This window comes from Cryptomeria japonica, chromosome 2, assembly GCF_030272615.1.
Source record: "Cryptomeria japonica chromosome 2, Sugi_1.0, whole genome shotgun sequence".
Classification (NCBI taxonomy): Eukaryota; Viridiplantae; Streptophyta; class Pinopsida; order Cupressales; family Cupressaceae; genus Cryptomeria; species Cryptomeria japonica.
Genome location: NC_081406.1, coordinates 195,604,968 through 195,628,149, shown reverse-complemented (window position 1 = coordinate 195,628,149; position 23,182 = coordinate 195,604,968). Strand labels below are relative to the sequence as shown.

Here is a 23,182-nt window from a genome sequence, read left to right as displayed (position 1 = left end):
TTGCACAGAATGTCCACTTAGTTATTTTAAGCACAATAGTTCTTCCTATTGTTGTAAGTTTGTAACCCTTATTGGAGCTACACTAGGAAAAAAATTAATCCTTGGACGTCTCGGATGACTTCAACGCGTGTCTGTCAAACCGAAGAACACCAGTACAAGTCAAGGACACTAGTGCATTTCTAGGACATTGGTGCACATTGACAACTATGGTGTGTCACACCAATGTCCTCAAGGCGTCCAAGTGTCCATTCTCAGAGTCTATGTCCAATCTGGGCGCATGTCTCTTGTTGTTCAGTGTGGAGGGGTTTTCAAGAGCTTGAAGTATAAGTTTGACTCTATTTCAATTGTGTTACGAAGGTAATCGAATCTAGGAACTCTCAAAAGGTGTTTTGGGTTGGTTTAGAGTGAGTTGGATGGTATCAAGGGCATTCGAGTGCGATTAAAGTTTTGCCAGAGCTCATCAATGACACCTAGGACCTAGTAGGTGGTCATGTTTGTTGAATCAAGTCTTGCAACTTTGGGAATAGTCTTTTATGACCTTAATCACCTTAGTGACCTTGTCCTAGGGTTTTAGGAGACCCTTCCCCATGTTCAGTTAAAGTTTCAAGAGCTTAGTCTTTCTCATGTGCATTGTTGGTTAATGACAATTTGACCTAATATTTTGATTTGAGCATAATACTTGTGTATATCATGTATGTTTATATCTAATTACTTAAAAAATATATTTCCATGTATCCTATGTGTATTTTCACTTTGCTCATATCCTCTATGGTTCCTTGGCTAGGTATTAAACATATCACAACAACATTACTCAAAAATGGGAATAACACAGCAAACCAAAAGTATAAATGGAATTCAATTGCCTTGGTATCTAATTAAGAATAACTCAAGAAGTTTTCCATCTAGTGCAGCACAAACTTTGTTGTGTTCTTTAAAGCCATAGTGGGGGCTTCGAGTGCAAATTAAGGCCTTTGAGGCCATAAAACCCTTCATGCATATCTCTTAGTGGGTGTGCATGTGTGATGCCCCTAGCTGAGCCTCAACAAATGTTCCCTTGAGTGTGTACCCAGACCAAATGGTGGGGCCAAAAACCACATGCCCACGAGGGGATTCACCTACAATGGCACTCTAGTGAGACAAAAACCTCACCCTCAACATCGATGGGGGCCATTTACTAATAGCAAAAGCTTTTGGTGTAGTGGTCACCTAGCAATGGTATCAAAGCATTGATCTTACCAGCCTGTATCATTAAAGTTATATAGTTTTTTATGCAACACGATTAGAAATCAAAGAGCAAGATCTACAAATTCGCTTGAGGATATCTTTAATAGATATCTAAAGCAAATTGACAAATGAATAAAACAATATTTGAAAGATGGTGAGGCATAGATGACAATATAATTGGACAGATTTTGGGAAATAAGGAAAAAGAAAAGAACAATCAAATTCAAATTTTAAGACACCGTTGAGCAAGAACAAAAGGGACCAACATAGAGTTGTGGGTAAAAATTATTTGGTAATAGAAGATGTTTTGACTTCTAATGATTGCATGTGTCAACAAAATAGTGATCAAATCAAGGCAGAAAGAGCTTTACTTGTTGTATACAAAGAGTTCAAGAGGGAGGAACATGCCCTCTGCTTTAAACTTCCAAAGGGTGAGCCATTGGTTGTTTTCCAAAGTAATCTTATGGATGGACCTATATTTTAAGGAATGGGTTTGAGTCATGGTACACTACAACTATGTAATGAAGGGAACGCATAGGGGACTGCTGCCCCACTAATTCCCGATCTTGAGGGAACTGTCATCATCATTTCCAACAACCATACTCCATTATTTGCAGCAATATTGTGCATCCAATCATAGGATTGAGTGATTTTCAGCTTGTCACTACTTTCAGTGTATCTTCAGTTATTGTATGGTTGTTTTCAGCTTTTGTATTGCTAATTTTTGCAAGGGATTTTCAGTATTGCAGCTATTGTACCATTTTTATAATGCTGATATTCAGGATTTCTGATTTTGACCTGCTGTTATCAGTCAAATTCAGCTACCAGCTTGCAGAATTTTGGAAAATTTTCATGTATCATGCTGTTTATGAAGGGTCTCAGCCATTGGAGTTACAGAAAACAATTGTTCCAACTACTAAACTACTGTTTTAAATGAGGTTTGGAATGAGCTGAAGTTGTTGCAACCTTATTCCAACTTGTATGCAAGCAGATTAGTCCAAACACTCAAGAGATTCAGCCTACAGTACAAACATAAGGCCGATTGGAAGTCCAGGAGATCATCAACATGTTCATTTTAAGATCAGAATGGTGCAGCAAAAACATAGTGATAAATTCATGGAGTTGCCTTTCATTTTGTGGTTCCTTGAAGATGTCTTCAAGCAAGGGGAAGAAAGCATCATCTGTCATCACATCAAAGAGGAGCAAGTTGTGGGTTAGAAGCTAATATTTCTTGATCCACGTCAAAGGTAGAGAAGTATAAATCTAGGGATTGCATTAATGCTGTTGGGAGTCATGCACATTAGTTTGAGGCCAAATTGTTGGAGGTAGTCAAAGTTCATAAGTTGCATAACATGATTCTTAGTGTTGGCATGTTAGTATTTGAGAAAGTATAGGATCTTGACTCTATGGACTTAATTACTTGTGGGCAAGCAAATTGAGGACAAGTGATGTGCGCTTTTTTCAAATTAAGATAATTAATAATATTTTTTTAAGTTAAACACAGTAATCTCTAATTTAAAGGGCAACTTGATAATAATATTAAAATTAAAACAAAAAGTGTTTTTAAACAATAGTATTAAAATAAAAGTATTTTTGAACACACAAAATAAAAATAAACAAATATGAAGTATTTTTATATCTTGGAGGAAAATTTATGACCCAAGGGCCCAATTTGAAAAGGTATATCAAGGAGGTGCATATCTTCATTTAGGATATCATCGATCAAGTTACCTCTTGCATCCAATCTTCAGGCGGTGCTCTAACTAGTTGATCTGCAATTACTTGTCCCTTGATAGTAGTGAATATCAAACTCGCTGAGAATCAGGACCCATTTAGCCAATCTGCCAGTAAGAGCTGCTTTGCTAAGCAAATACTTGAGAGGATCAATCTTTGTGACTAGCTTGATTGTGTGAGCTAGCATGTAATGTCGGAACTTTTGAGAGGCGAAGTCCACAGCTAAGCAGGCCTTCTCAATAAATGTGTAATTGAGCTCATAGCCATTTAATGTCCTGCTGATGTAATAGATAGCTCGTTCCTTGCCTTGTTGATCTTCTTGTGCTAACAGTGCCCCCAATGATATGTCGGTAGTAGATACATAGAGAATGAGCAGCTTTCCTGCTATTGGTGGTACCGGAACTGGTGGGTTCATTAGATATTGCTTGATCTGATAGAATGATTCTGCACATTTGGCTTCCCATTTGAATGGTATGTTCTTATGTAGCAGATGATTGAATGGTAGGCTTTTATCTGCTAGTTGGGCTATGAATTGCCTGATTGACTGGAGTCGCCCTTGTAGAGACCTGAGTTGGCTAATGTTCCTGGGAGGTGGCATCTCCATAATGGCCTATACCTTTGCTGGATCTACTTCAATCCCCTTTTATGATACAATGTAGCCTAATAATTTTCCTGATGTTACCCCGAAGACACACTTCTTAGGGTTGAGCCTGACTTGGAATTTCTCCAATCTTTCAAATATTTTCTCTAATATGTATAGATGTTCTGCCCGGGTAAATGACTTTGCTAGTAAATCCTCCACATAGTCCTCCATGAAGGTATGCATCATATCATGAAAGATTGTTGTCATTGCTCGTTGATAAGTCGCCCCAGCATTCTTCAAGCCAAAAGGCCTGACATTCCAATAGTACGTTACCCAAGGACAGGTGAACGTTGTTCTATCTTGATCCTCTGGACCTATCTTGATTTGATTATAGCCAGAAAAACCGTCCATTAATAACTTTGCTCAATCTAGGGAATCCAAGGACGAAATCCCGCTTGGATTCCACATGTTGGGTCAAAGATAAGAACCCTTGTTTCGAATTTTGGGTGATTACATTGGGTAATCACAAATAAATTGATCTGTTGAGGCTTTGAGAATAAAAAATTAAATTTATAGTTGCCACTACAATGACTTATTGAAGGCTACGGTACTTTGAAGGTTCCATGTTGCTGCTATCATGTCACTGCAGCACTCATCTTCAAAACAGCTATTTCAGGAGCATCACTGATCATCCTTTGGTGGTGAATTCAATTGAGACAGATCTGAATATTTGTTCAGGGTTTTGGAACTGATTTGTGGATGCTGTCAGCCTTAAACTGGCCATACGACCCTCCATAGCCCAGCTAACATTCCTTGGTTGCTGGTGTACTCCTTCAAGGGCAGTCATACCATTGGAGTATCACACTAGATGATTACTATGATGATTTCAGGTGTGATGAATTTTGTCAACTATTATATTTCAGTGGTTTCCAACAATTATGCTTGTGGTCAGATCAGGATTATAGAACTCTATAATTGTTTATGATTCAGATATGAAAAGAATCAGCTTCCTAGGTTTTATAAAATCTTTAACAGAGATTAGAAAATCGCCAAACTCGGCGAGTCCGAGTCCGAGACACACTCGCCAAGTCTCTGGAGCTCGGACTCGAGCTCGGCCGAGTCTAGCGAGCAAACTCACCAGACTCGCCGAGTTGATGAGTTTGGCAAAAACTCGCAAACCTCGGCGAGTCCCAAGCCTCAAACTCGGCCGGCATTTAGCATAAAGAAAGTCAAAAAAAAATAATAATAATAATAGATTTTTCAAGTCCCTTTTTTTTTTTCAGTTATCTCTAACCCCTAAAAGTGAACTTCATTTCATTCACTTGCAAAAATAGGAGAAGTAAAGTGAGTTGGGAAGAAAAACAACGGGGCATAGAAGAAAAACCAGCAAGGAGGAAGCTCAAGTTTTCTTCAATTTATCACATTGGGGCTGCATTGTGTTTGAGGAGGAAGCTCAAGTTTTCTTCAATTTATCACATTGGGGCTGCATTGTGTTTAGATTTGGTGCATCAAGAATTGGATAGGAAGAGTTTGCAGCTCATTTCAAGCTTATTGTAAGAGGAAAGATTGTTTTTTTGAAGATTTTTTTGTTTCTTGTATGCAAAAATTCCATTTTCTATTCATTTATTTTGAAAGTTTTACCTTTTCTTCCAAAATCTTTTGTATGTTTGTAACTTTGTATGTAGCATGTAGTATGTAGTTATACTATGTAGGGTTTGTAATTTTATTTTTTTTAAAGTAGGGTTTGACAAACCCTACAATTTTTATTTTTTTTAAATTACAAACCTATTGTGACCATTTCACACATCGCCCCATTGCAAATGGGGACCCCTGCTTTTTGCTTTCTAGGGTTTGTTTTTTTAGGTGTTTTAGGGTTTTGTCTCTTAGCCTTTAGCTTTCGAGTGTCGCCAGGGGGATCACCTAGATAGCAAGTTCTGCTCGAGTTAGATCAAGTTGGTGAGTGATGAAGTCTGGAATGTCCTGATCCTGAAATTTGGCTAAGTCTGAAAATCCTGATCCTAAAATTTGGCCAAGTCTAGAATGTCCTGATCCTGAAATTTGACTAAGTCTGGAAACTGAAAATCCTCCAAAAACTAGATTTTGCAATATAGCTCCTGGAGGTCTAAAACCACTCTCAAACATCCTGAAAGTATATATGGAATATAACTTAAAGTATAAGAAGGAAATGTCACTTATACTTAAATGTTATATTCCATAAAATGATCCTAACGGAGAATTCAAAAAGTCAAATTTCGCTCCTGACCCTTCCAGAGGGTCCAAGGCGAAAATCGACCTAGGACTCATTTCTTGCCTTATTTGACCAAATTTTGACTTGCAAGGCATTTTGAAGGGAAAATTGGAAATGTTTGAAAACCTTAAAAAAAATGATGGATTTTGGCCAAGATTAGGAATTTCGCTCCTGACCCTTCCAGAGGGTCCAGAGCGAAATTCATTATAAACTTCAGAGCGAAACCTTGTTCCTGGCCTTGAAAATGATCTAACCTTGTCTTGTGAAATGATTTGAAACTAAAAAATTGAGCAATTTGGCCTAGGATGAAGATTTCGCTCCTGACCCTTCTAGAGGGTCCAGAGCGAAAATCTTATTGGAGCTTATTTTTTCACTAATTTTGGCTAAATTGTGATGTGCAGGGTACCTTGGAGGGAAGCTTGGACATTCTTATTGCCTTTGAAAGGTTGGAAAGCATTAAAGATGATGAATTTTGGGCAACAAAGGTAAAATCGCTCCTAACCCTTGCTGAAGGCCCAGGGTGAAATTTTGAATTTTCCTTATTTTGCAGTGAAAAAAGATCAAGTTTTGAACATGAGTGAAATAAGGACATCTCTCTTTACCCACCTAAGAAAGTGTCAACTTGAAAAGATGAAGGACTTTGTTGAAAACCTAAAATTCGCTCCTAACCCTTCCTGAGGGTCCAGGGCGAAAATTTTATGGGGGATGTTTTTGCTTAGTTTTGGAATGTCAAAGAGGTTTCAAGGTGAAAAATGAAACATCTTGAGTCTAGATTGCAAAATTCGCTCCTGACCCTTGTTGAGGGTCCAGGGCGAAAAGGCTTAGAAGGAGGCTTTCTTGCTTGGTTTGGTTGAAATGAAGTGTCAAAAGCATGATGAAAGATGAGAACCTCTCTTGCAAAGGAGTTTCAAGTTGGAAAGATGAAGATTTTTAGTCAAAATTGCAAAAATCGCTCCTAACCCTTGCGTTGAAAACCTAAAATTCGCTCCTAACCCTTCTTGAGGGTCCAGGGCGAAAATTTTATGGGGGATGTTTTTGCTTAGTTTTGGAATGTCAAAGAGGTTTCAAGGTGAAAAATGAAACATTTTGAGTCTAGATTGCAAAATTCGCTCCTGACCCTTGTTGAGGGTCCAGGGCGAAAAGGCTTAGAAGGAGGCTTTCTTGCTTGGTTTGGTTGAAATGAAGTGTCAAAAGCATGATGAAAGATGAGAACCTCTCTTGCAAAGGAGTTTCAAGTTGGAAAGATGAAGATTTTTAGTCAAAATTGCAAAAATCGCTCCTGACCCTTGCTGAGGGCCCAGGGCGAAATTTCCAAGTTCTTCCCTTTTTTTTGCAAAATTAAGACAAGATCTTGCTATTCATGATTTGGATGGGAGGGAGGCATGATGTTATTTGCCTTAGAAGTGATTTCAAGTTAAAAGCATGAAGAAATATGCCTAGAACCCAAAAATCGCTCCTGACCCTTCCAGAGGGTCCAGGGCGAAAATCTCAAAATCCCCTATTTTGCCTTGCAGGAACGAACCAAGCTTTGGATGGAGTGAAAGAAGAGGAACTTTGCCTTGCCAGAAGTGGATTGAAGTTGAGATGATGAAAGAGCAAGCCCAAGGAGGAAAAATCGCTCCTGACCCTTCCAGAGGGTCCAGGGCGAAAAAACCTAAATCCACCTTTTTCCTCCTAGGTTGAATCAAACTAAGCCTGGACCTCGGTGAAAAATGCTATTTGAGATGCCTTGAAGGGGTTGTGATTTTTAGAAAATGAACATTTTGGGCCCAATTATGAATTTTGCTCCTGACCCTTCCAGAGAGTCCAGAGCGAAATTCCCAAAAATGCAATGTTTCCTCCAATTTTTTGATGAGCTAGCCCAGTTATGGAGGTGAATGAATCCTGGAGATCACCTTGAAAGAGTTTAATGATTGAACTAAGGTGAAATTTAGGCCTAATTTGAAAAATCGCTCCTGACCCTTGCTAAGGGTCCAGGGCGAAATTATTGTCAATCTTCATTGAAGCCTTAATCAAACATTGATATTCCTCAAATCCCCCAAAATTGCTAAGTTCGACACATTTGGAAAACTAAAGCAAGTTCGCATAAATTAAGGCATTCATAATTTGATTAATTAAATTCTAAGCCTTTAAACAAATGAAAAAAAAACCCACCTTTGAAGCCTTGAAATTAATTTTCAAATTTTAAATGAAGGTGAGCGCTCCAATACATTTATTTGCTTTTACAAGCAAGTCGGCCTCCTTTTAAGTGGGATTTTATCTTATTTTAAAAAGCTAATTTGCTAAGTCGGCCATCCTTCAAAAAGGAGGGTTTTATTTCATTTTTATTTCCTTTTGTCAAGTCGGCCTCAACAAGAATCAAGGTGAGCGCTCTATATAATGGGAGAGGTTCTTTAGCAAATTCAAATCATTCTTGCATTATCTCTCATGCGAATTCAAAGAGCCTATTTGAAGGTGCGAAATTGGGCAAGCTGGAGGATAATTTCCAGATTTTGGAAGGTGTTTGAAGGCGAAATTTTGCTAAGTGTTGGAGGCTAAAATTCCAGAATTTGCTGAGTGTTGGAGGCAAATTTCCAGAATTTACTAAGTGTTGGAGGTTAAAAAAGGTGAAATTCATTTTAAAGGCTAATGGAGGCGTAATTCATCCAAGGGAGGACTATAATCTAAGCCTTGTCCATCAAAATCCGGTCTTCTTTCATCATTTTTCAAGGTTTTGTAGTTAAGCATTCAAGGAGGAGGTATGAAGAATCATTTTTTTTGAAGTTCTTATTCAAGACTTATTGTGATCTCATTGTAATTTTGTAAAATCTAAGTCTTGAAAATCCAATTTCCATTCATAATTAATTTGAAAATGTATAATTCTTGATTTATCATGACTTTTTCAAATTAATATCTTAAGTTATACTCTTGAAAGGTCTTAAATTTCATGCTTTAAGGTTTGATGCTCAAAGACTAACTTTAATCTTTTGTGTAGGCATCAAATGGAGACCCCGGAGTTGGAAGATCAACCACTTTGCGGACTCTCATCAAGGAAGATCAAGGCATCGACAAGGGCGACCTCCTCCAATCCAGTTTCATTAAGGACGACCTTCTCCATCTATCTTCCAATCTAGCATTCCAAGGCGAGGTACATCATCATCCTACACATGAAAGACAAAAGAAGTCAAAGCAAGGGTTCGTTGAAGAAGCAAACAGTTTCAGCATCGAATTGGATATCTACCAAGTTGCAAGTATCAGACAAGGTGGCATCCTAGTCATCACTCCTTCAGTCAGATTGGTCCACCTCAGTGTGTCCAGATTCAGTGTACCTAACTCATTAAAGGTGGCACAAACTTCGATGTACCTACCCCAGCTATCCATTGGTCAAATATTCCAGAGAAGACATGTGTCCAATTAATACAATTATTTCATTGGTCAGAATTGAGTTTGCTGTAACAAACCCTAATTAGGGTTTTCATTGTAGAATCTTGGCCATTGAATTGTATTAAGGGCACTATATAAGCCCCGGCTCTTCATTTGTAAAGGCTAATAGAAAATAGTTAAGGAATAGGAGTCAGTAATAGAGAGTAGTTAGAAGGTGAATAGTTAGAAATAGTGGATGGTCAGTTGATAGAATAGTAATTAGAGTAGAGTAGAGAGAGAAGGCAAAGATTGTTGCCAAGATGTTGTAAAAGACTTGTAAAACTTCATTGAAGAAATGGTGAAATCTATGGGTTGATTCAACAATTTGCATGGTCTCTATACTTCTCAGTTTTGATTTCATGTTATTATATGAGTGGAAGAAATGTGTTTGATCGATGGTGAAATTTGTATTTCCATACTACTAGCAATTTGTTGATTGCAGACTTGCCTTGTGTAGTCAACTGGAATCATTCAGCTTAAGCTTAACTTCAATTGTCACTTCTTCACTGATATGCATCAACCTGATGGTGTCTATGCCTGTAGTGATGATCTGAACATCATAAAGCTTTCCTCCAAAGATCGCACTAACCTTGAGGAGATGGTCCTAGGATGTCAAAACAAGATTAGTTAGAATTTCATCAAAGATCATTCATTGCTCCTACATTCTTAGTATCAGAATTAGATCCTTTCCTCGCCCTTGTCCTTTTTCCTTTTTTCAAAATCTAAGCCAGTGAAATCCTGTGATTCCAGCAAAACAGGCGTTTAGGTCGTCAAGTGTAAGTCCCCTTGTGATTCCAGCAAAATCACATCATACCACAAAGAGCTTATCCACGAGTAGAGAACCTACATACAAGAACCTTGAAGTCATCCTGATTGATCCTTTTCGCGACATCTTCAGCATTCGGAGGCTTTATTCAAGAGAGGATAAGGTACCCTTTAGGTATTTTATTCTGTGTTCGCATGTGCATAAAAACACATCAACAAAACTCTACCTTAGTTTTTTGGAATGTATGTATTAATTTCATTTTGTATTTGTAATGTTTTATTGCAGCAAACTTCACTTTATTATTTGCCTCAATTTCAAGTTTCACAAACCTATCCTACAATGTCTACTTCAGCTTCTAGACCCCCCATTAGAAAGGACCCTGCTTGGAAATATCATGAGGATTTTCCAGGGCAAGGAAAGGGGCAAACAAAACGTACATTTTGCAAAACAATATTCCATGGAGGTATATATAGACTGAAATACCATATTTCTGGTGTGCGTGGACATTATGCCGAACCATGCCTAAAAGCACTCCCTAAGGCCGTACGTGATTGTTATGTAATGGTTGAGGAAATTGAAAGGAAAAAGAAACAAAAGGAGGATCAAGCAGCCATTGGGAGAGAGGCAACTTTAGGAAGAGGGACACAGTTAGGTTGTGTTGGAGGCCCTTCTTCCTTACCTTCATATCGTCCCACTCAGTTTGCTATTGTTAGTACTTCCGCTTCTACTTTTGTAAGTGGCAGTGTCACAGCCACTTCTCATGCTCCTAGCACTAGTAGTTGTAGTGGGAGTGTTAGCATTGGACCTAGGATTCGTAAATCTTGGTTGGATACCTTCTTTGTGCCTCGCACTACTCCTGGGTCCCAACAGTCAATTGAGGGCATGGGTTGGAACAAGGAGCTCCATGACGCCGCTAAAATGGCAGTTGGCAAGTTTTGGATCTACAACGGTATTCCATTCTTTACAACCAGGTGAATGTTTTATCTTCTATGTTTGATTGTTTTAATTTGTATACTTTGATTCTCTTCGTTTTATTTTTTCTCGTACATACTACATAATACATAGAACATACTCGACTTATCTCATTGAATTTATTTGTGACAGGTCTCCTTATTGGCAAGAAATGGTTGATGCCCTTACCATATGCGGGGCAGGGTTCAAAGCCCCTACTGAGAGTGATTTGAGGGGACCCATTTTGTCTCGATTGGTGAATGATGTGAAGAAGGAATTAGATGAACAGCGCCAAATATGGAGCACTAAAGGTTGCACCATCATGACTGATGGTTGGACGGATAACAAAAATAGAACTCTCCTTAATTTTCTTGTTTCTTCTGCAGGTGATTGATTAATTTTAGTTTCATTTAGTCTTTTATTTTTTATTTTTTATTTTTTATTTTTTATTTAATGATTTATTGAATGATCATTGATCTAGCTTTATTTTTTTATTTCAGGGGGCACCGTTTTCATCAAGTCCATTGATGCCTCCGCCCATTGCAAGAATGCCACCTACCATTGTGAGCAAATAGAGGAGGTGATTGATGAGGTGGGTAAAGAGAACGTGGTACAGGTGGTGACCGACAATGCAGCAAATTATGTTGATGCGGGTAAACTTTTGATTACAAACTAAATTTGTATGCAAATTAATTACTATTTTGTACCTCCATTAATTACAATGCAACAAATTATGTTGCTACAAGTAGACTATTGATGGAGAGGCACCCATCTATAGTTTGGACTCCATGTGCTGCCCATTGCATTGACCTCATGTTGGAGGATATTGGAAAACTCCCATGGGTCAAGAGATGTGTAGAAAGGGCGAGAAATGTGTGCAAATTTGTATATAATCATTCATGGTTGTTGGCTCTTATGAGACAATACACAGAGCAGAAGGAGTTGGCTCGTCCAAGAATTCACAAGATTTGCCACAAACTTCATCACATTGTAGTCCATGCTTAGCTCTAAGTCAGCCTTGAGACGTATGATTGTTGGTGAGGAGTGTTCTTCCTCATCCTATGCTGCCACCCCTGTAGGGAAAGATATGGCAAACTGCATTTTTGATGAGCGAGACTTTTGGGTCCCTTGTGATGAGATAGTGAAGGTAAATTTTTTATAAATTCTACAATTTAACTTTATGTTTTATAACTTATTATATATATTCTCTTATTTGCTCATTTTTCTAAATTACACAATATTTTCAATTTTGCAGTTTGTTAAGCCCTTGGTGGTTTTGTTGTGAGTTGCGGATGGAGAAAAGCCCACAATGGGCTACATATATGAGGGCATGGATAGGGCGAAGGAGGGCATCAAATCCGTCTATGGAGGAGATGAGACCAAGTATGGTCCCATTTGGGAGATCATTGATAGGAGATGGCATCATCAGCTTCATAGGACCAACCATTCAGCAGCTTATTATCTGAATCCGGCATTCCATTTTATCCCTTCTTTCAAGGCTGATGTGGAGGTCCTTAATGGGCTATACTCGATCATGGAGAAGATGGGACCTGCTGGTACTACTCAGATAGAGCTTATTCGAGAGCTAGAGTTCTTCTCGGATGCACAAGGGGAGACCTTCTCTCATCTTGTCGCCAAAGACGGTAGGACAACTATGATGCCAGGTAAAAATAAATTGTAAGGCTTCATTTTAGTTTTATTGTATATTGTAACTTGTTAAATGAGTTCACGAGTGAGACTGATTTTATTTATTTTTCTCATTTCAAACTCAGATCATTGGTGAAGCTTTTTTGGCCCAATGACACCAAATATTCAGAAGTTGGCCATTCACATCTTGAGCAAACCATGTAGCGCATCTGGTTGTGAGCGCAATTGGAGTATGTTTGAGCACATACACTCCAAAAGGCGCAATAGATTATCTGGGGAAAAGATGAATGATCTCATCTTTGTTCACTACAACCTCCGCCTGAGAATGAGAAAGAATACATCAATTGACATCTCTCCTATCATTCTAGATGAGGTTGATCCTAAAGCAGAGTGGGCCAATGAGAGTCGAACAGATCCTGCAGCTATCTTTAGTGATGATGACACTGATTGGATCGACCTGGTAGATATAGAGGTTGCCGGTGTAGCCATGACAGAGGAGCAGAGAGCACGAGCAGAGACAAGAGATACTGATAGTGACACAGATGTTCCTAATGTTGGTGAGCATGGCATGGTGTCATGGCGAGCGACTATGGCTGTGGAATCATCCAGGAGCTACCTTAAATGCCTTCTCAAGGGGCCAGGGCGAGAGGGTGCACGTTCCTTTGAGCCATAGGCTTGTAGTTGTATTTACCTTTGGTATTTGTGTGGAACGTTTGATGATGATCATATGATGACATGGATTTTTTATTTCATGACAATTGTAATATTGTATACATCTGACAATATTTATATACTTATGTTTGTTATTTCCTTGAGCTACAATTTGCGTTTATGCTTAAGTGATTGATGTATACTTGTGTATGTAATCAAATGAGCCGAGTTTGATGATATTATTGTGTCTTTAAGGTGTATTCAATAAAGGGTGCATGAAACAAGTTTTAAATCTTTAAAAATCTCTAAATGTCTTGAGTTTTTCACTTTCCTGAGTCCAACCGAGTCTGACTCCGAGTCCCGAGTCCGAGTCCGATTCGACCTTGCCGAGTCTGAGTCCCATTTCTTTGATCTTTAACCACCATCATCAATGATGCAACCTTACTCAAATCTGGTTTATGATGCATTTTGAAGATGTTTAACTGAGTTCCTGCAAGATTACTCCTCTAGTGTTTCATTCTTGAATATCATTGATGTTGAGAGTTCATCTATTTTCAGTCATGTCTACATCTACGCTTGAAAATGTGAGTACTAACTTCTCAAATCTGAGTATATTTATATGATAAGGGTGATATTGGACTATAACCAGCTCTTTTCATTTGGGTCAATGCCATTGTAAATGAATTTGATGTTGTTTTCAGCCAATACATGATTTCAGTAACAAGTTCTATTAGTTTCAATTTTGATTCACTGTTTCAGTTGGTGCTTTACATATAAAAAAAAAAAAAGTAACAAATCAGAATATCAGCATAATCCTATAAAGCAGATTTTACAGCATGCAAGTCCTTTTAAAAAATATATTGGTTTTGAATGGCAACAGGCAGGGGACGTCATAGGGACCTCAGAGTCAGAAGCCCATCTCCTGCTGCCATTTCTGCAGGAGGATGCCCTTTGAAATGTCTCATCTAATTGAAGACAATACACCACATTCTATTAAATAAGACTTTTATATATGAAATATAATAGACCATAAAGAGCTAACAAAATTGAGCCCATTTGCAATACTTTTACAAGCACCAATTTAATATAAAAAACAATTTCAAAACAATTTAAATGTATCAGAACATTAAGCATTCACTAATTTGAATTACTTTAAACTCAAAAATATGCATCTGCAATTACGGACAAACTTTACAGATGATGTCATTCTAAATTACAAAACAAAAACTCAGAAATATAAATAACTGCACAGTATCCACCAAAAAGGTCTTCAATCTTTAATACACATGGTGCTTAACTGCCCGCTGAAATGGCTGGACCATTCTTCAACCTCCAGCACTATCATGCTAAAAATTTCTCCCAATCGCTGATTGCAGAAGGCTAGAATGTCAAACATTTGCATGGTCTCTCACACATCATATCACCATCCCTCGCAGGACTTCATCTTAGTAGCTGCTCACGAATGGGGTTACATTCCTGGTTAGCAGACTTGTAAATTTACAACAAAGTCTCTGTATTGTTGTATGCCTTACAAGCTGATCAATGCCTCTGCCCTCCACTTTAAATTGTATGTTGTCATTGGCTCCCTTACCAAAAGCATCTCACTCGTTGGTAATGAAACAACATACATAAGATAGTACCACGTCCACCGTGTGAACTTTCCCGATGTATAAATAATTCCTCCGTCACTCCCATCAATCTTTTTCAAGGTTTGACAAAGTAAATCTAGAGGCCTTACACATACCAAGTGTAGATTGGCAGGTCCACACAAATGCCAATAAGGTTTCTCAAACACCAGCTTAAACTTGTTGAGATTCTCGATTAAAAAGCTAGGCCACAAATAAATTACCCAAAACGGATGTATTTGGAGGCAAATGGAAGACAATCACAATGATCTGCTGACTACACTTAGTAGATTACCAGATCAAGCAGTAGTTGCATAAAGTAAAACAATAAAATTTCAATATTTCCTTCCTGAATTCAGCGCAATAAAGTTGGCCCTACCCAGCTGGTCATCAGCCAAAAGCCTATGACGTTACAGGATCACGGAAATGTCAAACAAAAAGAAACTCCACAACGAAGTTATAAAACAAAACCAAGATTATCCGAGATGAACATATCCAATTAACAGCTCATGGTGAGCTAGTCTAAAGAAAAACCAAAAAAAAGGGACTTGTTCAAAGGCCTCACATCAACATAGGACCCCAGCGCACCATCTCCCCAACCATATGCTAACACCTTGTTTTACGCGCCCGACCGAATATATGTATCAATTAAAATAATCTACTAATGCAGTGATCTCACATTATGAATAGATGTGCCAAGAAATATATCATTTTACATAATCATATATAACAAGAGCTCTGATGGAGCTATGGTCCCTGCCTTTTGCAAGTGATGGGGGAATGAAGTATTGGATTGGAGAATGGATGATAGAGAATGGAGAGTAAAGACTTTGCAGGAGAGAGTGGAAAATAAAGGCAATAATGTGCATTTTGTGGTTCAATTAAGTCTTTGATATAGGGATATTGGAGTTAAATGAAACTTCCAATACACAATCACTGATTTATAAAAATGTAATATTAATTACTTAGGGGTAGCGTACAGGTATTTTGTGCATGTTCTGAATGTGTTCAGTTTATTATTTATTAGAATTTATTAGCTGACAGCACCCAGAGGTGCTAGAGATGGTCAAAACTAAGAATTGCGTGTGTCAAATTCAAATATAGTGAAAATTTCGCCAAATCTTAACTCATTAAGTGAGCATCATACAGTGGAGAAAAGTGAAGCAATAAATTGTACACTAAACATTTTAAGTATTAAAAGAATGGAGTATACATGCATAATCTGTAACATAAATTATATACTATTAAAACATGCTATGGATTTGACATCGTAAAGGTTTTTGTATTTATATTTTATAATTTGGAAAATAGTTGAAAGTTGATACTGGGTACAAAAATGATAACTAGTTGTAGTTTGCTATGAACGAGTCTTGAAAAGTACTATTAAATGGCAATTTGAAAAGTATCATAGGCAACGTTGTGTCTGTTCTAGATACAGGTAAAGATTGGACAACATTTATATTTACAAAAAGCAAGCATGGCGTCGAATGTTTGTAGTAATCATTTGGGAACCTGTAAAATTAACAAAATAAAGATATTAATTATTAAAGTTGGAGAGCAAGTGAAATGTGCAAATGTACATGAACAATGCTGATATCACATATGCATTGTAGATATTTTTTTATTTATTTTTTTAATATGCATTGTAGACATTATTCCTATGTCAAGTTACATTACATTATTTTATCAAACCCTTCCGATTGAAAATATAAAGCAAAACAATAAGAATCATTAAGCAAATACCATAAAGCAAAACAATAAAGCAAATACCATAAAGCAAAACAATAAGAATCATTAAGCATATACAGAAATAATCCTTTAAAAATATAAAATTTATATTATTCCTTCCAACAGAACTTCAATCTGATGTGTACATTGTCGAAAAGGGATTCAGGAAGCTTATTGAAGATTAATCCTCTCGCTTTCCCTTTTAATTATCATGACAATGAGGAGTTGGATGGAGCTGTTCAAACTAAATTGAAGGAACAAAAATGATGTTGCAGTTCTGTTCTTCAGCATGAAATGTCTATTTTATGGTTAGCAAGATGAACAAAATAACAGTATTAATCTATGTAAGTATTTTCTCCCATGTCAACACAAGTCATATAGGAAAATTTAGCTCTTCTGATTATGGAACCATGTACCAACTTTGAAAATTGAAATCAGCATCGTATTAATAGTTGAAGCATCAAAAAGAAAGTTAATAAACTGTTTTATAAGTCCGTAAAGTAAAAATTTTGAGTCTTGTTATGCACCTATCTCTTTGATTGGAATCATCGTGGACAATCATGTTATAAATGCTATGAGCTATAGTACAAGAGAGAATTTCAGAAAATCACATTTTAAGGCACATAAAACAATAGCTTGCAGAAATATATGTACATTTGCATACGTCATGGCGGTGTAAAAAGTTACAAGATATATCGATGTGTTTGGGAAAGTTAGCATTACCTTGAGGAGTAGTGCGTAGTGAATGAAGATCTTGTTGGAAATGGCAAACTTATTTTATACACGCTGCAATTTGCAATTGTATGTGCTTATCCTTGAAAAGATAGGCTCATAATGTCCAGCAGCTGGATTTGTGTCATGGAAAAGAATTGATATTGGAGCATGACATGCATCTTTATTGAAATGCAAATATCTTTTTTTGTGTTTCAAGGACCAAATGCATATGGGTATATTTAACCAACGTGCTAACCAGTGGACACAAAATGTGTCACCCCAAAGTCCAATTTCACCATTGGCATCGATTTTTGTTGCCAAAAGTCTCATTCTACATGGATATGTATTTTTGTCATGTATATTATGCAAATCATATAGTATCGTTGGATGTAATTCATGTTTAAAAGACTTCAAAGCTACAGGACAACCTTCGTGAAGACAATGTAAGAAATGGTCCACAAGACCATTACGTAGTTCATTAGGTGTATATCTACAATGAAGCAAGACATGTATTGTGTCAAATAAGCAGTTACCAACTTTGTAGTTGAATGAATCAATTAAAAAACAATGTACCTTGTCTAAAGCCTCATCAATTGATATCATATTTTGTTGGTCATGTGATTTGTATGTTTCTACTATAATTGGGTTATCTAACGCATTTTGTTTGTTTGGACTAGTGTTTGCAAGCATTTTACTAAACTAGTTAACCAATCTAAGAAACTTTGTATTTGTAGTAGTGCCAACTTAGAAATATGGAATGTAGACAAAGAGGAAAGCAATTATGTTTGACGAAATAAACAAGGAACAACTTTAAGAATTCATTACTCACCTTAAGAACGTTGCCCTGCGCAAAAGATAGCCTGCAAAACAAAAGCACAATTATATTGTCAATCCATCTGGAAATATTTGTTTTTACTTAAAAATCAAAATTTCAAATCTTCCCCAAAATAATCCATATATAGTAGCAGAAATATAGCTCTTTTGAATAGGTTGAATGAGACAATCGCAATCGAAGGAGATGAAAATGAGCAAGAAAGCCCACAGATGGATGCACAAAGAACAAAGCAATTATGTTTGAAGAACTAAACAAGGAACAACTTTAAGAATTCATTACTCACCTTGAGCAATAAGTGTGTGGAAACTAGAACGTTGCCCTGTGCAAAAGATAGCCTGCAAAACAGAAGCACAATTACATTGTCAATTCATCTTAAAATATTTGTTTTTGCTTAAAAATCAGAATTCCAAATCTTCCCAATTAACACAACAAATTTCTAAAATTCTTTTCAACAGCGCCCTCGAAAATTAAGTAAAATAAAAAACAAACCTGTTAAATTCAAAACAACTTAAATTCTATACAAGATGCTTTTTTATTCATTTTCATGTGAACATGAAATGCTAATAAAACTTATAAAACAGTAAACACTAAATAGATAGAAGTACATGCATAAATTTAGTAATTTAAAACATCCTTTCAAGATATAAATATTAAAGATTAAATTAAAGAACTAGCTCTCATATTTGATTATTTTCATGAAAAAAAAAATTATATTTTTATTTTTTATTAATTATCTTATATTTCTATTATACAATTACAACTCAAATCAACATTATAATTTTTTTAACTAAATAAATGCTTAAAAACACAACCATAATTCAATAATATTGAAGTAAAACTATTGAAAGTTAAATCAGAATAATGTGACTTATTTATCATCCCAAATGTGTTTGTTAAAAATATTTAAGTACTCTGTTACTTGAAATTTATAAAATTATCTAGCATGTCCCTTTTTTGCCTTTGTCAAATGATTTAGATGCAAGGTTAGAATTTTATTCTACCAACCAAAGAATCAAGATGGGAAGAAAGGAAGACACTTATGGTATTGAGATCTTATTCGGAAGGAAATTCAAAAAGTTATAACTTGAATGTTCTTTTTTTATAAGAAATGCAGCTAACAGGAATACAGAGGAACTAGGATATGATAACCTAGGGAGATTGCAGACATGCAAGCATATATAAAACATCATATTATTCAAAATGATCCATATATAGCAGCAAAAGATAGATGAAGAGTACGAGAGGATACCCCACCAATTTGGCAGCTAGGGAAAAGTGGTTCTTCTCAATATTACCTGTTTGAGTTTGATTAGGGATTAAGAATGTTTTTGAAGCATAAATTTTCTGTTCTACAAGCAAACAAATGCATGGTTAGTGCATTTCATGAACTCAAATGTTTGCTTCTGTAATCCTTCTTTTGGAAGTTTTTTTTTCAAATGGTACTATTTAAGCTCAGTATTAGAGCACTCACTCCTTTCTAAAAATTTAGTCCATAATGAGCGAAATTCTGAACTTGACAATGGTTTGAATGATTGTTGCTTCTGTGATGTTAGGTCACCATTAAATTATGCAAAAATATAATGAATTACTGTTACATTAGACCTGAATCATCCAAATTTATCAAACATTTGTCTCAAATGATTTCAAAAACTTATTTCCATGATGAATGAATATTTCCTAATTGTCAAATATTGATCTAGTATTCATATCACACATATAATTTGACTCAAAAACAAAAAAAAACGTTGCAGTCAAATTTCCACCAAAGCTTTGAATGCATAGAAATCCATCTCTGTCAAGAGCACAACTACTAAGATGAAGGCCCTGTAAGCTGATACCAATGTACATGAAGAAAGTGTTGAATAGGAGTGATAAATTAATCGATGTAGTAATCAGCATGGACAAATGGGTAGTCTATGATCATGGATTAAGAGACTTAAGTTTTGCATCTATGGAAATTGTAATGAAACATTTTACTATTAATATCATCCTTTTCTCTCTGTTGTCTCAGTTATTGTTAAAATACTTATAACCTCAAATGCAAGCTAGGATCTCAACAAAAGAAAAATAATCATTACAAGCACAATACTGGAATTTCAATACAATACAAAAATCTAATCATGATAACTTTTTCCAAAAAATAAGTGTTAAGATTTTTTTGAATTCTTTTCAGAAGTTTGTAATTTTGATAAATATATAATTGAAAACATCAAAACAATTGTACTCATACCACTTTCTTTATCAGATGCTTACCCGATATAGGCTTGTCTAAAATAATTAATAAGTGTTACTCCCAAATTTTTCAATGAAGAATAACATAAGTGATATTTATAAAAAAGATTTAAAGTTTTACTATGTAATACTTTTTCTGGAATGTGAAATTATCAGAAAATGAAAATAGTGATAAATTATTCTGAACTCATCCGTCAGAAGAAATGTTTTGCTAAGAAGACAAAAAAACTATCTTTAAAATGAAAACACAGACTCCCCTAACCATTCTATAAACTTCAGTAAATGTGTCATTCAGAGATGCCATATCCATCAATATGGACCCCTAATTGAACTATAAAGGATGCGTGAGTGCAGAAGCAAGATATTGGAAATAATATTCGCAGCTTCTGACATTGTGAGCAAACCGCAACAAGGCCAATCAGGCCCCAGAATGCTAATTGTTTGACAAAATGCCTAAAAGAAATGTGGTCTTATGGAATGCCATGTTAGCACGATATGCACATAATGCATACCTTGAAAACGCTTTAGAAAATCTCAAGAAAATGCAATCGACAGGTGTAAAGCCGTTGCACAACCTTTGCCAACATCCTCCCTGCCTTAGGGCACAGTGAACTGTTTGATAGAATGCCACTAAGATATGTCACTCGTAAACTGCGATGATTGTAGTATATGCACAGAATAGATTTATTTTAAAAAATCTGGAAAGGCATTCAGAAAATGACAAATGAATCATGTAAACTCAAAGACTCTGTAAAAGGATAAAAATGAACATCTGGACCTGTGAAATTCCTGTCAATAAAAGAGTCTTATTTTCTTATGGTAATCTGCTTAGCCAATGTACAGAATACAATAAAGAGTAATTAAAATCCTAAATTCCTTAGAGGCATTCTCCTTGGGCATTTTATAAATTGAAAAACATAGCCAGCTAATGAAAATAAACCACCATTGCATATTGAATTTAATACACCTTCACCCTAAAAATTCAGATACTGTAATGTACTCGATGACTAATTTGGCCAGGAGTTTTCTGCGTAACCAGAGAAAGAGCCACCCGATTTCTGTTCTGGCCAAGGGTTTTCATAGTATTGAAGAAGAGGTCTTTCTTATCCTACCTACGCAACTGGGAAGAGGACGTGTGCTCGGTGTTGTTAATGTCCACTTGACAGAGGAGGAGAACCTTAGTCTCATGAAGTCCGCCTGGTCCATTCTGGATGTTCAACAACGGCTTTCTATTTCACAGTTTCTATGTACCTACGCCTTTTTGCTTTGTTATTACATGGTTTTTTAAGACCCTGCATACATACAGGGTTTTGCAATGATATTATATAGTTAGCCCTTAAAATTTATTCTTGGCAGAATAGCTGCGGAAGATTCGACAGTAGCCCTTTTTGTCAGATATTTTGGCTGCAACCCCTCTGTAATTTTGAGTTTCCCGCTTTATCCACGCCGCCATGGAACTATTGCAGACTAGGATTAGTCTACCCTCACAGGTTTGTTTGTCAGCAAATGGATGCAAGGTACAATGGACAAAATTGTGGTCAAAACAAACAAACTCAAGCAACACTGCGAATTTGGGTCATCAGAAAATAGAGAGAGAAATTGCAGAGAACATTTCATCTTAAAGCATGAAATTTTCTAGAAACTCACCTGGATAAATCAATCCGTTTCCCTCTCTACAATGTTGTCTCCAGAGTGCCTGATTACGGGAATGCTTTCAACCAAACCACCTTTATAGCAGCAAATACTAAAATGCACGGTAATCTTTTTTTAACCCTAAAAAATTAATAAGATCTGTGCACAACATTTAATGAATAAGTAAAAAATATTAAAGAAATTGTACCACCACTTGCCGTGAGGACAGGTCTAAACTTAAATTTTTCTATATTTTCTTACTGTTGAAAATTATTTTAAACCCCAGCAAAATTGTTTCAGCCATCTCCAGACCCTATGGATTTAATCACTTCGTGTCCTCTAAATTATAAACCACACAAACAAAAAATCAACCCCTTGAGTCCAATTCAGTCTATTTTATCGAATTTTCTACACCAAAATTCCATTCAAAACCCTTATATAAAAAAATTTAAAAACAGCCCTAATATTTTTCCACTCTATCTCAAAAAAAAAAGAAAACTTAAAAATAACCCAAGCCATCTAAAACAGCTCTCCTTATATAAAAAATTTAAAAAGAGCCCTAATATTTTTCCACTCTATCTCAAAAAAAAAATGAAAACTTGAAAAGAAACCTATCAAAAACAGACGATAAATTACAAATTCGCTATTTAATATTACAAAATCTTTTGTCGTCACCCGCCTAATTTCTATCAATTACCCTAAAAACTCTCCAGCGTAAATTGAAAACCTAAACAGCCTCGAAAATAAGTTTCACGCACTTCCAAATCCTGAAGGGTTTTCTTTTTTGGAGCCAAAACCAGCGAATTTATAGGCAGACATTTTTGCTAATCGTTAAAGAAGAAACAAGAGAAAAGTAGGAATGACCCCTAATTTATTCCAGAGGGATACAATCTAGTTGGAAGAGGAGATTTCAAACCCTACCCCTTTTATTTCCTTCGAAAAGGGATTAAAAAAAATGTGTACTTGGCTAAAGGGAAATGAAGGTTAAAGGTTGGTTGCTTTCTTCTGTTTATCGTTTAAAAAAAGGTGTGAATGTTGTGAATGTTGTGAATGTTGTTGAAAATTAAAGGTTTAAGAAAATAAATTAGTTTAAGTAGTAAAATGTCCATCTACTTTTTATTATGGAATTAATGAGGTTTCAATTTAAAAATAATTGTTAAAGATTAATATAATCTAATTATATGTAGCTTAACTTACATGGAGGAAAATA

The 23,182-nt window shown here is 36.1% G+C and overlaps 1 protein-coding gene across 11 annotated transcripts in view; it reads right to left on the bottom strand.

Moving 5' to 3' along the window:
- LOC131072806 (protein ANTI-SILENCING 1) overlaps positions 1-22,433 on the bottom strand; it is a 69,104-nt gene extending 46,671 nt beyond the window's left edge. For 3 of the 11 annotated variants that reach the window (XR_009112752.2, XM_058009066.2, XM_058009065.2), the window contains exons 1-3: positions 21,988-22,428; positions 18,392-18,443; positions 18,103-18,133 (exon numbers count right to left, since the gene is read on the bottom strand). The gene's annotated coding sequence lies outside the window, so the exon portion shown is untranslated. Of the gene's footprint in view, positions 1-16,297; positions 16,344-17,282; positions 17,517-18,102; positions 18,134-18,391; positions 18,444-20,852; positions 20,953-21,452; positions 21,968-21,987 lie in introns of those variants that run through there. The other 8 variants (XR_009112758.2, XR_009112762.2, XR_009112753.2 and 5 more) reach the window with 8 other exon arrangements.
- Positions 22,434-23,182: the final 749 nt, after the last annotated feature.